This window comes from Hyperoodon ampullatus (genome assembly GCF_949752795.1).
Source record: "Hyperoodon ampullatus genome assembly, chromosome: 1".
In the NCBI taxonomy this organism is placed as follows: domain Eukaryota; kingdom Metazoa; phylum Chordata; class Mammalia; order Artiodactyla; family Ziphiidae; genus Hyperoodon; species Hyperoodon ampullatus.
Genome location: NC_136914.1, coordinates 110,798,909 through 110,817,021, shown reverse-complemented (window position 1 = coordinate 110,817,021; position 18,113 = coordinate 110,798,909).

Here is an 18,113-nt window from a genome sequence, read left to right as displayed (position 1 = left end):
AGGAAACAGTCTCTATCTTTGAGGTGCTTCTAGTGTAGGGGGAAAAAAGGTAAGTAGGTGGTTATAATAGTATGTACACTAATGCAGTAAGCACGGTCATGCTGTAAGAACACATTGGAGGAACACTCATTTCATTATTAGGCTCTACCAAACAGTCTAAAGCAGAGAAACTTGCTTTGTTTCCATTTTTCAAAATCACTGTCATGGAGACTACTCTATATAACTGACCTAATTCATCATATTCCAGTACATCTTGGATGTCTTTTCCCAGGACTCCTAGACCAGTGAATGATGGTGTGTGCAGTAGTCACACACTGGGGAGGCTTTCCAGCTCACAGAGTTCCCCTGGTTCTCACCCTTTGTCCTTGCCATAGATGATTACATCAAAGATTGAAACTCCTTGGTAGCAGCCAATCATACTTTCTTTCCTGGGAATTTGAGAAAATGTGATTGGAGCCATGCACGTATGGAAGCAAGTTGGACCCCTTAATGGCAGCTTCTAGGGGAGGGATCCTCAGGCTTCTGCTGCTGAGATTCCCAAACCTCAGCCCTGTTCTTGTCCTTTCTGAGAGTTGGTGGTTCATCATCTTTAATTCTACAAGAAACTCCTGTATTCTTCTAATAATTTTTAAAATTGAAGTATAGTTGATTTACAATATTATATTAGTTTCATGTGTACAGCATAATGGTTCAATATTTTTATAGATTGTACTCCATTTAAAGTTATTATAAAATAATAGTTATATTTCCCTGTGCTGTGCGATACATCCTTGTTGCTTATTTTATTTATTTATTTATTTGCGGTACGCGGGCTTCTCACTGTTGTGGCCTCTCCCGTTGCGGAGCATAGGCTCTGGACGTGCAGGCTCAGCAGCCATGGCTCATGGGCCCAGCTGCTCCACGGCATGTGGGATCTTCCTGGACCGGGGCACGAACCCGTGTCCCCTGCATCGGCAGGCAGACTCTCAACCACTGCGCCACCAGGGAAGCCCTGCTTATTTATTTTATACATAGTAGTTTGTATCTCTTAAGCCTCTACCCCTATCATGCTCCTGCTCCTGTACCTGTCCCCACTGGTAACCGCTAGTTTATTCTCTATGTCCGTGAGTCTCTTTCTGTTTTGTTATATTCATTTGTTTGTTTATTTTTTTAGATTCCACATATAAGTGATAACAGAGTATTTGTCTTTCTCTTTCTGATTTCTCTAGGCATAATATCTACCACATTGTTGCAAATGGCAAAATTTCATTTTTTATGGCTTAATAGTATTCCTGTGTGTGTGTGTGTGTGTGTGTGTGTGTGTATAAATAAAACATCTTCTTCATCTGTTGATGGACACTTAGGTTGTTTCCATATCTTGGCTATTATAAATAATGCTGCTATGAACATTGCGGTGCACTTATCTTTTTGAATTAGAGTTTTAGTTTTCTTCAGATACATACCCAGGAGTGAGATTGATGGATCATATAGTAATTGTATTTTTAGTCTTTTGAGGAACCTACATATTCTTTTCCACAGTGGCTATAGCAGATTATATTCCCACCAACAGTGTATGAAGGTTCCCTTTTCTCCACATACTTATTTGTAGACTTTTTGAAGTTAGCCATTCTGGCAGGTGTGAGGTGATATCTCACTGTGGTTTTGATTTGCATTTCTCTGATGATGAGCAGTGCTGAGCATTTTTTCATGTGCCTGTTGACCATCTGTATGTCTTCTTTGGAAAGACATATGGAAAAATGTCTGCCCACTTTTCTTGTGTTGTTTGTTTGTTTTTATATTGAGCTGTGTGATCTCTCTATATATTTGGGGTATTAGCCCCTTATCAGTCATATTATTTGCAAATATTTTATCATATTCAGTTGGCTGTCTTTTCATTTTGTTGATGATTTCCTTCAATGTGCAAAAGCTTTTAAGTTTAATTAGGTCCCATTGGTTTATTTTTGCTTTTGTTTCCATTGCCTGATGAAACAGATCCAAAAAAATAAATTTTGCTAAGTCTTATATCAAAGAGTGTACTGTCTATGTTTTCTTCTAAAAGTTTCATGTTTTCCAGTTTTATATTTGGGTCTTTAATCCGTTTGAGTTTATTTTTGTATATGATGTGAGAAAATGTCCTAATCTTATTCTTTAACATGTACCTGTCCAGTTTTCCCAGCACCACTTATTGAAAGACTGTTTTTTGTCCATTGTATATTCTTGCCTCCTTTGTCATAGATTAATTGACCATAAGTGTGTGGCTTTATTTCTGGGCTCTCTGTTCTGTTGCATTGATCTATGTCTGCTTTTCTGCCAGTACCATACTGTTTTGATTACTGTAGCTTTGTAGTATAGTCTGAAGTCAGGGAGCATGATACCTCCATCTTTGTTCTTCTTGTCAAGATTGCTGTGGCAATTTGGGATCTTTTGTGGTTCTGTATAAGTTTTAGGATTATTTGTTCTAGTTTTCTAATAATTTTTTAATACTTAAATTATCCTTTTTTTGGTGCTTGCATCCCAAGAATGCTTGTGATGTGTTTGTATATTATTTTGTTTTATCTGTGTAATCTAGAGAAACGTATTACCTATGCTCAGGTAGTACCCACCAGTTCTGGTATTAACTGCAAATGCTGTGAGAAATGTGTTTGACTTCTTACAACTCTGTTTCTTCAGACAGTAACAGCAGAATTCATATCCCCCTGGTTTCTAGGTCTAATGGTCAGGGGAAGAGAGAAATGGTGTCAGGACATCTTTCAGAGCTTTTTCTGCTCACCTCTCTGTACAGAGGGTGCCTGCTCAATTCAGGGGTAAATGATCTATGGGAGAAGAGGACCCCATCCTCATATTTTGCCATTGCAGTGTTTCCTAGCAAGCCAGGACTCTCACTCTTAGTTCCTAAAGCTGATCTGGTTCTGATGTTTGCCTTAGCTGGGCCAGGAGCCCCATCCACACCGACTCCCTGTCAGACCAGTCCAGCTCTGCCTATTTACTGGGAAACTTGTTCTCCACTGAGTTTTCTGATAGGTCTTGCATCTGTGTACCTGAATTCTTTATATGAATTGATGACTGTTGGTGTGGATTTTGATATGGCTCCTCTCCAAGGTGAGGCCTCTTAAATCCCCATCTCATTGTCTTGCGCTGCAGCTTGTGTGCAAGTGGCACTGTCTCCTTTGCTAATCTAGACTGAGGACTGCCACTTGGTGAGGCATCTTAGTGTTCTTGTATAAACCATTAGATTGGAAACTTTCTAACTATCTGTGTCCTCTGCATCTGGCAAGTCTCCTGTCCTCCTCATCCAGGAAACCTTCTGCCACCACAACTCAGAGTGATGACACTATGTGATTTTGAAATTTATGGCATTGAAAAATATATCAGTGATTCTTAAAACATTAATTTGAGCCCCTTTCTTGATATGGAATTGTATGTGAAGATCCGCTATAGAAAATGAAAAACAAAAACAGAACAGAAAACAAAAAGCATGAGAGTGACTCTGGTGGAGGTGGAGACCAGGATGGGGGGCTCAGCTGAAGCCCCACTTACTTGGTTCTTCTCCTTTTTGTGCTGCATCCTTGACAGTTGCCCCCACCTGAACAACTGGGGTCACCTGAACAGCTGGGTTTACCTGGAGCACAGTTTGCAAGCTACAGGTCTCAATATCATTCATTTAGCATTTAATCAGTTACTGCTTTTTGACATTTCTCATACTTCAGCCACAATACATTTTGCATGGTTATTTAATTTTTCAAGGATATGTTTTAACTTCCCCACTAGATGGTAATCTCCTTGAGCGTAGGGAGACTATGTTGTCTTAGAGACGAGCCACATCCAAGTGAACACAGACAGATGAGGTCAGGGCTCAGCTTGTGGAAAGAGAGCTCTGTTAATAATTATTGACTGATTGCTGATTCTGTCTGGTCTCTAACACTCAAGAGAGCAACCTGAGCTATGGATAAGTAGTAGGTCTAAGTAGCACAATCAGGTGGTAAAGTTGGGCTCTTGTTCTGGAAGGTTGAAATATTGACCCCATGCTGTTGACATTCTTACAAAAGAATGTCATGAGGCACAGTGATTCAGAAAACTGTGTGTACTTTTTACTGATGACAATGTTTACTTGCTGTAACTGGCCAGATACGCTAGTATCAGAGTATGACTCCACCTTTTATTCCAGGTGTGACTTTCATGTGAGCAATGTTTCAAATCACAAGCAGAACTGAAAACAGATGCTGTTCTGGTCCCTTCGCAGAACACTGTTCAGTACCCAAGAAACCGGAAAAGATATAGGAAACCAAACCCTCTTATCAAAGCTAGCAATATGACTAATTATATGGAGAGTGAATGGGGAATGTTATGTGCAACACTTCAATAGTTGGCTTGGGATGAAATTTTTCATTCTGTTCATTGGTCTTACCACTGATTAATAGCCAGCATGACTCAGAAATGTATTTGTATCCACAGTAGTTGGCTAACTCACATGATTGAGTGTTATTTATTCAACATATGCTATCTAATGATGGTTGTATTTTTCACTGTGCTTTATAATCAGAAACCACTTGTTTCTTTCAATATGAACTAATGCTTTATAAAGAAAGAATAAGCTTATATAACATCTACTACAGAAAGGGATTTCTTTCATTGATATCTATTTTAAAGCCTCGACTTGTTACTTAAATAAAGTTAAAACTAGCTTGAACAAGGCTCTTGAAAATATTAGTGGGGAATGATTATATGCCAGTGACTTCCTGTTGCTTAAAAATATCTTCATATTTCCAAAGCCTAGGGTAGTACAAAGGACGGGTACCATTACAGAGGAATTATGCTCTCCTGGCCTTTCGACAAAGGTTTCTTGACAGAATCTTTGAGTCCAATTTTTATTATTAATCATAGAGGGCATGAGAGAGAGAGAGAGAGAGAGAGAGAGAGTCCAAAGTGTAGTTATCACAATCATGCTGGGGTTATCGCGTTTAGGGTTTTTTTCTCTTTTTTTTGCGGTACACGGGCCTCTCACTGCTGTGGCCCCTCCCGTTATGGAGTACAGGCTCCGGACACGCAGGCTCAGCGGCCATGGCTCATGGGCCCAGCCGCTCCATGGCATGTGGGATCCTCCCGGACCGGGGCACAAACCCATGTCCCCTGCATCGGCAGGCGGACTCTCAACCATTGCGCCACCAGGGAAGCCCCTTGAGTTTAGTTTTTAAATGCTCCAAGAACAAGTCTCCAACTCTTTGAAGCTCATGGGTAGTATTAATGTATTTTCTGTACTTTTTCTAAATATTTCTATCCCTCCTGCATCTTCCCCTGGAAGTCCGGAAATCTCTTATTCTGGAAACTAAAATGCCTTCTCATTAGACTTACTGTTTATATAATACATGCCAGCTGCTTCTTTTATACAGTGAACCCTTTGCCATGTTGGTCATTTTTAGTTCAGTTCAAAGCCATCCTGGCAACCGATGGAACCCAGCCTCTCTCTCCTGACAGATCGGATTTGACTTGCCTCTTGCTGTCCATTTCCCCACACCCTTGAAAAAGCACAACGTGTTCTTCTCTGTCTTCTTCATTTGCTGCTCACTCCTTGGATCCCGGCTGAATCAACCAAATATTTCCCATGTAGCAAGGATTACAAGGTAGCCCTGTCTTCCTGGGCTGAGGGCAAGGGAGGGATGGAGAGAATGTGACTGTCCATTGCTAGGACAATGAAGTGTCCTTCTGCTCAAGACATGCTTGGTGGGATGTGGAGACTCTAAAGGAACAGGACTGGATCCCAAAGAGCGCAGGAAGGCGTACGCCGAGCTGTGAGGTAGTGTGGGATGGGGGTGCTGGGCAGTGGCGGTGTTGTATTCATTATCCCACACCCCCCGCCTTCCAGAGGAAAAACCCTTTGTAACTGTGAGGAACATGACAGACTCATCAGAAGTACGTGCAAGTATTTGTTCATTCAGTAAGTATTTGTTGAGAGCTTCCTAAAGTAGAAAAGGTAATAACGCAAACCGTGTGCTGCCAGTGTGCCAGGTGGTGTGTGGAAAGCTTCACATCCATTACTTTATTTAATCCTTACAACAAACTGAAGCACATCGTTATTTTGCAGAGGAGGAAATTGAGACCTAGAGAGGAAGAGTAAAATGTCTGAGGTTGCACAGCTTGTAAGTGAAAGCTGGGTTTGAACACACGTCCTCTGACCCCAGAGACTCCCGTATTTGACCACCACGCTCCATTACCAGGGGTCCCACACTGAAGATCCTCTAGAGAATAGAGCAGACGTCTACCTTTGTGAGAGTTCCCTGCCATTAGGATGGCCAACTGTCCTGGTTAGCTTGGGACTGTCCCAGTTTTATCATCAAAAGTCGCTTCCTGGGACATGCCTCAGCCCCCAGGCAAACTGAGGCAGTTGGTCACCAGTACTGCTAGTGCAAATCTGTTTCTCATTTGGGCATGGAGAGGCCTGTTACAGCTGTCCAAGGGATTGATGCCTCCCTGATACGTGAGTTCTGTGACGTCCATACTGAAGGGGGTCAATGGTGCGGAGTCCCCAAGACTCTTTGGAGTGTACTTTTCAGCCATCCTAGCTGCCCATGAGGATGTAAATGTAGCACAGGGACATGGCTCCAGGGCAGAGAAGACTGAGCATGGACAGCAGTCAGGGGGAGTATTTTCTACTCTCGCCTAACTTCCCTCTCCCCATCTTTCATGACCTATTACCCCCACTTTTTTCTCTATTTGGATTTTTCTTTTAGGCAAAGTTCTTTGCTTAATAGTTGACTCTCCAGTGAGATAGGTGAATCCTGCTGTAGCTCTCTCAACATATGCAGGTAGAAGTGTATTAAAGGAGACTAACTCTGTACATGTTTAATTTTCTTTGAGGATATCCTTTAGTGCAGAGAAGGAAATACCTCTCTTGCCTGGCAGCGATTCTGGTTGCCACCTATCATAATCGCAGGTTTAAACTGATGGAAACTTTGAGTATTACATCTGTTTTACATCTCTTCTTCTCCTTCCTGTCATCATTACACACATTCTAACTGTGTTTTATTTATAGTTTGAACTGTTCCCTGTTAGACTGTAAACTCCTCGAGGGTAGAGACCACACGGGTTTTATTTTTCACTCTTTTTTTTATTACACGTTAGCACAAAGCATGACATATGGTATTCACTCAATAATTTTTCTTTTCTTTTTTTTAAATTGAAGTATAATTGATTTACAATGTTGTGTTAATTTCTGCTGTACAGCAAAGTGATTCAGTTATACATACATATGTATTCTTTTCCATTATGGTTTATCGCAGGATACTGAATATAGCTCCCTGTGCTATACAGTAGGACCTTGTTATTTATCCATCCTGTATATAATAATGTGCATCTGCTAACCCCAAACTCCCAATCCATCCCTCCCCCACCCCCCTCAATAAGTATTTCTTGAATGAGTGAATAAATTCTGTATCGGAGAAACAATAGCATTTAATTTAAGTTCAACTTTTTAGACTTGCCTTGTAAAAAGCAAAAAGGGAAGAATTTACAAAGTAACATGTGTGATCCCAAGTTGCCATCTATAAACTTTTCCATTGTGTAGAAAAAGGCTAATATTTATTGAGTGTATATTATGTGCCAAGTATATGCATATATACCACACACATTCAAGTTCATCCATTTCCCACCTAACTTCATGAAAGATAAAACAAAGGCAGAAAGAGATTAAATAACTTGTCAAATATTAAGTAATAAGTGATCTGAACCTATTGCCGACCAGAACTTACACTTCGGAAACCTGACTCCAGGTTTTAACCACTATGGAGAGCTGTCCTATCTACATGCTTTGCAGCTGACTTCATGAGTGTGGCTCAGCATCTGACTCTGGGCTGTGCACCAGATTCCTTATGAGGCCGTAGATCAAAATGGAAGGGTCAGAAGGTATCCTCTCTCATCCCCAAAGGGCTCTAGAAAGATGCTTATATAATCCGATTTGTTATTCTCTCATTAAAGAGAAGTATGTTTTTGGCCCCAATAAAATTTATCTTGGCACTTGTATATTTCGTATCAGTCTTTTAGGAAATAAATGTTTAGCTACTATGTAAAGCATTCCAAAGGCATAGACTACTTGTTGACAGTTGCAGAAAATGGAACCATTCAAAGATGGGAAAGAAAATAAGGCTGCTTAGATGGAATTATTATAAAGGACCATGTGATTAGGAGTTCAAAGTCAAACTACATTAAATCGAAATACAAAATTGTGATGGAGAGGTCACATAATATATTAGTTAAGAGTGTCCCTAGTGGTCACTCTTGCACAAGTCTTTTCTGGCTCCAATGAGCCAGGTTTCTATGGAGCTGATTACACATCCTGGCCTTGGAATCACAGGTCCCCTAGTGATCCTGTGGCTGATGCTGCCCTAGATTCCTGGTACCCTTACAGCAAATCTTGAACTTGCCTCTTCCAGCTGTCATAAAAAGCCCAAGTAACATAGCTATACACTAAGTGATGGACAGACATATACTTTAAAAAATTATAGCGTTTGAAGGCCATAGCAGAGCTTTTAGAGGTGGAACTCGGGACAATTCCCTGTGATGAGTTTTACTCAGTAGCTGACATGTTCACTGACCCTTTGCATCTTGGGAATACTGTGCTTTTTGGGGGCGGAAAAAGTAACTATGGAGCAGTAAGAGCAGCTATACCATATTTTAAGTTTTGGCTACTAATTGCTATGGTAACAACATAGGTGGGCTATTCTACTTGAATATTTTGGCCAAACAGCCTTAAGTAGGGCAAAGAGTGGGCAAGACAAAACCCTCCTTAGGAAACATGGACAGTTTGATTCCTGGTATTTACATATACTTTTCTAGATATTAGCTATGCTCATAATGAGATGAAAGCACTCCATGATACTTTGCTTTTGTAAGGGTGGTATGAAGGACAAATGAAAATCAGTCAACAAAAACTTCCCCCAAATCTTCAGAAATCTGTTCAATCTCATCCAATACTGATTGCTGTAAACTTACAGTTAAGATAAACAAAATTTTAATAAACTGATAAATTTGGTGAATGGACTCTTTGCTTAATTGATTTTTTTCAGCAAAATGAGTTTTTGAACATGAGCCCAGATCCCCAAAGGCCTCCTTTTCCCAGCTGCCATCTGAAACATGTCATGTATCTCAAATGGGCATCGAATGGGAACTACTGAAATTGTCTGGTTTTACCAACCCCAGGAGAGGCATAGATGCCTCTCCTTTCGGCCATGCTGACAATCATCCTTTCCTGATGTGTCCTATTAAGGATGGATGTGGGCTTTCTTTTTTTACTAACTTTATTAGCAACTTCTTGTTATTTCCTTGTCTGTGCTTTATCTCTTGGATGCCTTTTCTTCTCCCCAAACCTTGCTTCATTTGTTAGATTCTCCCTCAGTCTAATTATCAATTTCTTTGCCCTTTCTCCCTGTCCTAGCCTATGACCGTGTTCACCCATCCTTACAAACTCGTTTCTTGGCCCTCCATGTTCCCCCAGCCACCCTTCAAGCTACTTGTTGTTGTCTCATATTCACTATTCTGTTAACCACTTCTTATTCAACTCCCAACCAGCTGTATTTGGCTTCCAAAATTCTACTCCACTCCACTGCAACTGTTCTTAAGATTATCAGTTATTTCTTAATTTCCAAGCTCTCTGATCTTTTATTGGTCAATATCCCTCAAAGCATCTATCAACTTTTGAAACTCCTCCTTTCTTCTTTTAGCATCATTCTCTCACAGTTCTCTTACCTCTGTCTGGCTGTCCCTTTTGTCACTTTTGTTAGATTTTCTTCCACAGTTCTCCCCTTAATGTAGAGTTCTACACAAATGTAAGTGGAATTATTGTCATTGATTTATTGATGCTTACATTCAAACAAGGGACTAGAGGGTTTTTTTAATATCAAGAAGAGTACCTACACATACATACACACAGTTAAGTAGACGAAAGAAGTCACTCAGAATTCTACATAGAACTCTTTTTCCTGGTCCCTAGTAACTATGGCAGCAGTAAGAAGATAAGCAGAAGTGAATCTGTAATAGCATCAGAGACACTATGGGCCCTGGGGCCAGAAAGAAGTCTTGGGATTCTAAGCCTGATCCTTGGAGAGTAAAGTGTAGCTAAAGGTGGTCGGTGAACACAGGGCTATGAGAGGGTGAGCTGTCAGATTCCTGGATTCTGGAGCACTATGGGATGAATTGTGTCTCCCCCCAAATTCATATGTTGAAGTCCCATTTCCTCAGAATGTAACTGTATTTGGAGATAGTCTTTTTTTTTTTTTTTAGTGTGTACATGTCAATCCCAAACTCTCAATCTATCCCTCCCACCCTTCCCCCCTGGTAACCATAAGTTCATTCTCTAAGTCTGTGAATCTGTTTCTGTTTTGTAAGTAAGTTCATTTGTGTTATTATTTTTTAGATTCCACATATAAGTGATATATGATATTTGTCTTTGTCTGACTTACTTCACTCAGTATGATCGTCTCTAGGTCCATCCATGTTGCTGCACATGGCACTATTTCATTCTTGGAGATACAGTCTTTATAAAGGTGATTGAATTAGAATGGGGCCATTAGGGTGGGGTCCTAATCCAATAGGATCACTGTCCTTACAAGGAGAGCGGGGGACATAGGGGGTGTGTGCAGAGGCTGTAAGAGGGAGGCCATCTGTAAGCCAGAGAGGCCTCAGGTGAAACCAGATCTGCTGACCCCTTGATCTTGGATTTCCTGTCTCCCGTACTGTAAGGAAATGAATTTCTGTTGTTCAAGCCACCCAGTCTGTGGTGTTTTGTTATAGCAGCCTCAGCAAACTAATGAATAAATGGAGGAAGCTAAATTCCTGGGTAATCAGTTTGGCACCTCATAGCTGAGAGGCTTATTGGTAAAAGGGATTGTGCTGTAATAAGGTGTTCCTGCTTGGAGTAAGAAAAAACCCTTTCTCATGAATATTTTCCGCTAATCAGGAGATCGGAATTTTCTGCCATTTCCAGAAGAAGAGTGAAGTAATCCCCCTCAATATGCTATTTGTTTCCTTAGTTGAAGCCACTAGCTCTGTATTACCTTCACATAAAGAGAATTCTTTGCGACAGTGATCTAGCAAACTTCAAAATTTGTCTCAGCAAAGAGCTAAAAAAAAGAAAGGCAAAATGAAAAATGCCTGATGTTTGAAGAGCTCACATCCCTTACTCCAGATAAAAAAATTTTTGCAATTGAGACAAATTTCCTGTATCAGGATTTGTGCTAGCTTTCACAGAAGATACACTAAAACTGGAATAGGGTTTTAAATTGGTTTCATGATAAAGGCTATAAATTATACTAGGTGACTCAAATTATTCATGAGAGAGAGGAGATCTTGATTTATGCACTAGTTTTGTGTAAATTTCATTTTTGTAAAGTAAATCACTTTTCCCATTGACTCACATTACAGTTTGAGATACACTTTATCTTCTTTTCTGAGTAATCTTCAATTGACAGAGACTTTTTGCACATTCACGCAAGCTTTTGATGACCTAAATGCCAGGACTTAAATGAAGCAAAGCTATTTACAGAAACTGCAAGGGAGCCATGTGTTCATCCAATACACAACAACAAATTCTCATCAAAGGCCAACTGTGTGGCAGAGACTGTGACTTCAAAGACATTGACTCCCTGGCTTCAAGATGCTTACTGTCTTAGGTAGCTTGAAAAAATTTTTTGAGAAGCAAATAATCAGGCTCCACATTTGCTTTTTTTTAAAAATAATTTTATTTATTTTTGGCTGCGTTGGGTCTTCGTTGCTGCGCGCGGGCTTTCTCTAGTTGCGGCGAGCGGGGCCTACTCTTCTTTGTGGTGCGCGGGCTTCTCGTTGCGGTGGCTTGTTTTGTTGCAGAGCACGGGCTCTAGGTGCGTGGGCTTCAGTAGTTGTGGCACGCGGGCTCAGTAGTTGTGGCACGCAGGCTCAGTAGTTGTGGCTCGCGGGCTCTAGAGTGCAGGCTCAGTAGTTGTGGCGCACGGGCTTTGTTGCTTCGTGGCATGTGGGATCTTGCTGGACCAGGGATCAAACGCATGTCCCCTGCATTGGCAGATGTATTCTTAACTACTGCACCCCCAGGGAAGTCCCAGGCTCCACAGTTTGAATGCCCTGTAATTTTCATACAATGGATGTTCTTAAAATTGCATTGTATAACACTATAAAGGTTTTGGTCAGTTTGCTCACATCTAATCTAGTACATATCAATAAAGTTGATGTCATGTGAATCACCGGCGCTTCTGTGACCATTTTATTGCTTTGAGAGGTCAGGGATTTTTAACCTGGAAGCTATGATCCTTTAAAAGGTTAATGGAACCACCCAAACCTGTATGTAAACTCAGATGTGTATGAGTACGTGTGCATTTTTCTGGGGAGAGAGCTCATTACCTCCATCAGTTTCTCAAAAGGATCTGTCTTCTTAAAAATGATTAGAATAATAAACAATGAGTTTCAGTCCAGTTTGTCTCAGTCCAGTTTCCACAGATAGTTTTCCTTTGAATCCAGCTTTACTACCAGCAAGTAATTTTGAGAAAATAACCTACAGTTATTGGAGGAGATTCATTTCTATACACAAAGCATTTATTGAGCACCTGACATGTTTGTAGCATTGTAATAGGCTTTGCAGGGTCAATAGGCAGTGCTGAGATAGAGCTGAAAAAGCCATAGCAGTTTTTTTTTTTTTTTTTTTTTTAAATTTTTTTTTTTTTTTATTAGTTTCTGCTTTATAACAAAGTGAATCAGTCATACATATACATCTGTTCCCACATCCCCTCCCTCATGCATCTCCCTCCCTCCCACCCTCCCCATCCCACCCCTCCAGGCGGTCACAAAGCACCGAGCTGATCTCCCTGTGCTCTGCGGCTGCTTCCCACTATCTATCTACCTTACGTTTGGTAGTGTATATATGTCCATGCCTCTCTTTCCCTTTGTCACAGCTTACCCTTCCCCTTCCCCATATCCTCAAGTCCATTCTCAAGTAGGTCTGTGTCTTTATTCCCGTTTTACCCCTAGGTTCTTCATGACATTTTTTTTTTTAAATTCCATATATATGTGTTAGCATACGGTATTTGTCTTTCTCTTTCTGACTTACTTCACTCTGTATGACAGACTCTAGGTCTATCCACCTCATTACAAATAGCTCAGTTTCGTTTCTTTTTATGGCTGAGTAATATTCCATTGTATATATGTGCCACATCTTCTTTATCCATTCATCCGATGATGGACACTTAGGTTGTTTCCAGCTCCGGGCTATTGTGAATAGAGCTGCAATGAACATTTTGGTACATGTCTCTTTTTGAATTATGGTTTTCTCAGGGTATATGCCTAGTAGTGGGATTGCTGGGTCATATGGTAGTTCTATTTTTAGTTTTTTAAGGAACCTCCATACTGTTCTCCATAGTGGCTGTACCAATTCACATTCCCACCAGCAGTGCAAGAGTGTTCCCTTTTCTCCACACCCTCTCCAGCATTTATTGTTTCTAGATTTCTTGATGATGGCCATTCTGACTGGTGTGAGATGATATCTCATTGTAGTTTTGATTTGCATTTCTCTAATGATTAATGATGTTGAGCATTCTTTCATGTGTTTGTTGGCATTCTGTATATCTTCTTTGGAGAAATGCCTATTTAAGTCTTCTGCCCATTTTTGGATTGGGTTGTTTGTTTTTTTGCTATTGAGCTGCATGAGCTGTTTATAAATTTTGGAGATTAATCCTTTGTCAGTTGCTTCATTTGCAAATATTTTCTCCCACTCTGAGGGTTGTCTTTTGGTCTTTTTTATGGTTTCCTTTGCTGTGCAAAAGCTTTGAAGTTTCATTAGGTCCCATTTGTTTATCTTTGTTTTTATTTCCATTTCTCTAGGAGGTGGGTCCAAAAGGATCTTGCTGTGATTTATGTCATAGAGTGTTCTACCTATGTTTTCCTCTAAGAGTTTGATAGTTTCTGGCCTTACATTTAGGTCTTTAATCCATTTTGAGCTTATTTTTGTGTATGGTGTTAGGGAATGATCTAATCTCATACTTTTACATGTCCCTGTCCAGTTTTCCCAGCACCACTTATTGAAAAGGCTGTCCTTTCTCCACTGTACATTCCTGCCTCCTTTATCAAAGATAAGTTGGCCATATGTGCGTGGGTTTATCTCTGGGCTTTCTATCCTGATCCACTGATCTATCTTTCTGTTTTTATGCCAGTACCACACTGTCTTAATTACTGTAGCTTTGTAGTATAGTCTGAAGTCAGGCAGCCTGATTCCTCCAGCTCCGTTTTTCGTTCTCAAGATTGCTTTGGCTATTCGGGGTCTTTTGTTTTTCCAAACAAATTTTGAAATTTTTTGTTCTACTTCTGTGAAAAATGCCAGTGGTAGTTTGATAGGGATTGCATTGAATCTGTAGATTGCTTTGGGTAGTAGAGTCATTTTCACAATATTGATTCTTCCAATCCAGGAGCATGGTATATCTCTCCATCTATTTATATCATCTTTAATTTCTTTCATCAGTGTCTTATAATTTTCTGCATACAGGTCTTTTGTCTCCTTAGGTAGGTTTATTCCTAGATATTTTATTCTTTTTGTTGCAATGGTAAATGGGAGTGTTTTCTTGATTTCATTTTCAGATTTTTCATCATTAGTGTACAGGAATGCCAGAGATTTCTGTGCATTAATTTTGTATCCTGCTACTTTACCAAATTCATTGATTAGCTCTAGTAGTTTTTCGGTAGCATCTTTAGGATTCTCTATGTATAGTATCATGTCATCTGCAAACAGTGACAGCTTTACTTCTTCTTTTCCAATTTGGATTCCTTTTATTTCCTTTTCTTCTCTGATTGCTGTGGCTAAAACTTCCAAAACTATGTTGAATAAGAGTGGTGAGAGTGGGCAGCCTTGTCTTGTTCCTGATCTTAGTGGAAATGGTTTCAGTTTTTCACCATTGAGGACAATGTTGGCTGTGGGTTTGTCATATATGGCCTTTATTATGTTGAGGAAAGTTCCCTCTATGCCTACTTTCTGCAGGGTTTTTATCATAAATGGGTGTTGAATTTTGTCGAAAGCTTTCTCTGCATCTATTGAGATGATCATATGGTTTTTCTCCTTCAACTTGTTAATATGGTGTATCACATTGATTGATTTGCGTATATTGAAGAATCCTTGCATTCCTGGAATAAACCCCACTTGATCATGGTGTATGATCCTTTTAATGTGCTGTTGGATTCTGTTTGCTAGTATTTTGTTGAGGATTTTTGCATCTATGTTCATCAGTGATATTGGCCTGTAGTTTTCTTTCTTTGTGACATCCTTGCCTGGTTTTGGTATCAAGGTGATGGTGGCCTCGTAGAATGAGTTTGGGAGTGTTCCTTCCTCTGATATTGTTTGGAAGAGTTTGAGAAGGATGGGTGTTAGCTCTTCTCTAAATGTTTGATAGAATTCGCCTGTGAAGCCATCTGGTCCTGGGCTTTTGTTTGATGGAAGATTTTTAATCACAGTTTCAATTTCAGTGCTTGTGATTGGTCTATTCATATTTTCTATTTCTTCCTGAGTCAGTCTTGGTAGGTTGTGCATTTCTAAGAATTTGTCCATTTCTTCCAGGTTGTCCATTTTATTGGCATAGAGTTGCTTATAGTAATCTCTCATGATCTTTTGTATTTCTGCAGTGTCAGTTGTTACTTCTCCTTTTTCATTTCTAATTCTACTGATTTGAGTCTTCTCCCTTCTTTTCTTGATGAGTCTGGCTAATGGTTTGTCAATTTTGTTTATCTTCTCAAAGAACCAGCTTTTAGTTTGGTTGATCTTTGCTATCATTTCCTTCATTTCTTTTTCATTTATTTCTGATCTGATCTTTATGATTTCTTTCCTTCTGCTAACTTTGGGGGTTTTTTGTTCTTCTTTCTCTAATTGCTTTAGGTGCAGGGTCAGGTTGTTTACTCGAAATGTTTCCTGTTTCTTAAGGTGGGATTGTATTGCTATAAATTCCCCCTTAGAACTGCTTTTGCTGCGTCCCATAGGTTTTGGGTCGTCGTGTCTCCATTGTCATTTGTTTCTAAGTATTTCTTAATTTCCTCTTTGATTTCTTCAGTGATCACTTCATTATTGAGTAGTGTATTGTTTAGCCTCCATGTGTTTGTATTTTTTACAGATCTTTTCCTGTAATTGATGTCTAGTCTCATAGCATTGTGGTCAGAAAAGATACTTGATACAATTTCAATTTTCTTAAATTTACCAAGGCTTGATTTGTGACCCAAGATATGATCTATCCTGGAGAATGTTCCATGAGCACTTGAGAAAAATGTGTATTCTGTTGTTTTTGGATGGAATGTCCTATAAATATCAATTAAGTCCATCTTGTTTAATGTATCATTTAAAGCTTGTGTTTCCTTATTTATTTTCATTTTGGATGATCTGTCCATTGGTGAAAGTGGGGTGTTAAAATCCCCTACTATGATTGTGTTACTGTCGATTTCCCCTTTTATGGCTGTTAGTATTTGCCTTATGTATTGAGGTGCTCCTATGTTGGGTGCATAAATATTTACAATTGTTATATCTTCTTCTTGGATCGATCCCTTTATCATTATGTAGTGTCCTTCTTTGTCTCTTCTAATAGTCTTTATTTTAAAGTCTATTTTGTCTGATATAAGAATTGCTACTCCAGCTTTCTTTTGATTTCCATTTGCATGGAATATCTTTTTCCATCCCCTTACTTTCAATCTGTATGTGTCTCTAGGTCTGAAGTGGGTCTCTTGTAGACAGCATATATATGGGTCTTGTTTTTGTATCCATTCAGCCACTCTGTGTCTTTTGGTGGGAGCATTTAGTCCATTTACATTTAAGGTAATTATTGATATGTATGTTCCTATTCCCATTTCCTTAATGGCTTTGGGTTCGTTATTGTAGGTATAGTCCTTCTGTTGTGTTTCTTGCCTAGAGAAGTTCCTTTAGCATTTGTTGTAAAGCTGGTTTGGTGGTGCTGAACTCTGTCAGCTTTTGCTTGTCTGTAAAGGTTTTAATTTCTCCATCAAATCTGAATGAGATCCTTGCTGGGTAGAGTAATCTTGGTTGCAGGTTTCTCTCCTTCATCACTTTAATTATGTCCTGCCACTCCCTTCTGGCTTGTAGAGTTTCTGCTGAGAGATCAGCTGTTAACCTGATGGGGATTCCCTTGTGTGTTATTTGTTGTTTTTCCCTTGCTGCTTTTAATATGATTTCTTTGTGTTTAATTTTTGACAGTTTGATTAATATGTGTCTTGGCGTATTTCTTCTTGGATTTATTCTGTATGGGACTCTCTGTGCCTCCTGGACTTGATTAACTATTTCCTTTCCCATATTAGGGACGTTTTCAACTATAATCTCTTCAAATATTTTCTCAGTCCCTTTCTTTTTCTCTTCTTCTTCTGGAACCCCTATAATTCGAATGTTGGTGCGTTTAATGTTGTCCCAGAGGTCTCTGAGACTGTCCTCTGTTCTTTTCATTCTTTTTTCTTTATTTTTCTCTGCATCAGTTATTTCCACTATTTTATCTTCCACCTCACTTATCCGTTCTTCTGCCTCAGTTATTCTGCTATTGATCCCATCTAGAGTATTTTTCATTTCATTTATTGTGTTTTTAATCGATGCTTGATTCATCTTTAGTTCTTCTAGGTCCTTGTTAACTGTTTCTTGCATATTGTCTATTCTATTTCCAAGATTTTGGATCTGGGAAATAGAATCTTGGATCAGCTTTACTATCATTATTCTGAATTCTTTTTCAGGTAGACTGCCTATTACCTCTTCATTTGTTAGGTCTGGTAGGTTTTTATCTTGCTCCTTCACCTGCTGTGTGTTTTTCTGCTTTCTCATTTTGCTTATGTTACTGTGTTTGGGGTCTCCTTTTTGCAGGCTGCAGATTCGTAGTTCCCGTTGTTTTTGGTGTCTGTCCCCCGTGGCTAAGGTTGTTTCAGTAAGTTGTGTAGGCTTCCTGGTGGGGGGGACTAATGCCTGTGTTCTGGTGGTTGAAGCTCGATCTTGTCTTTCTGGTGGACAGGTCCACGTCTGGTGGTGTGTTTTGGGGTGCCTGTGGCCTTATTATGTTTTTAGGTATCCTCTCTGCTAATGGGTGGGGTTGTGTCCCTGCCTTGCTAGTTGCTTGGCATAGGGTGACCAGCACTGTAGCTTGCTG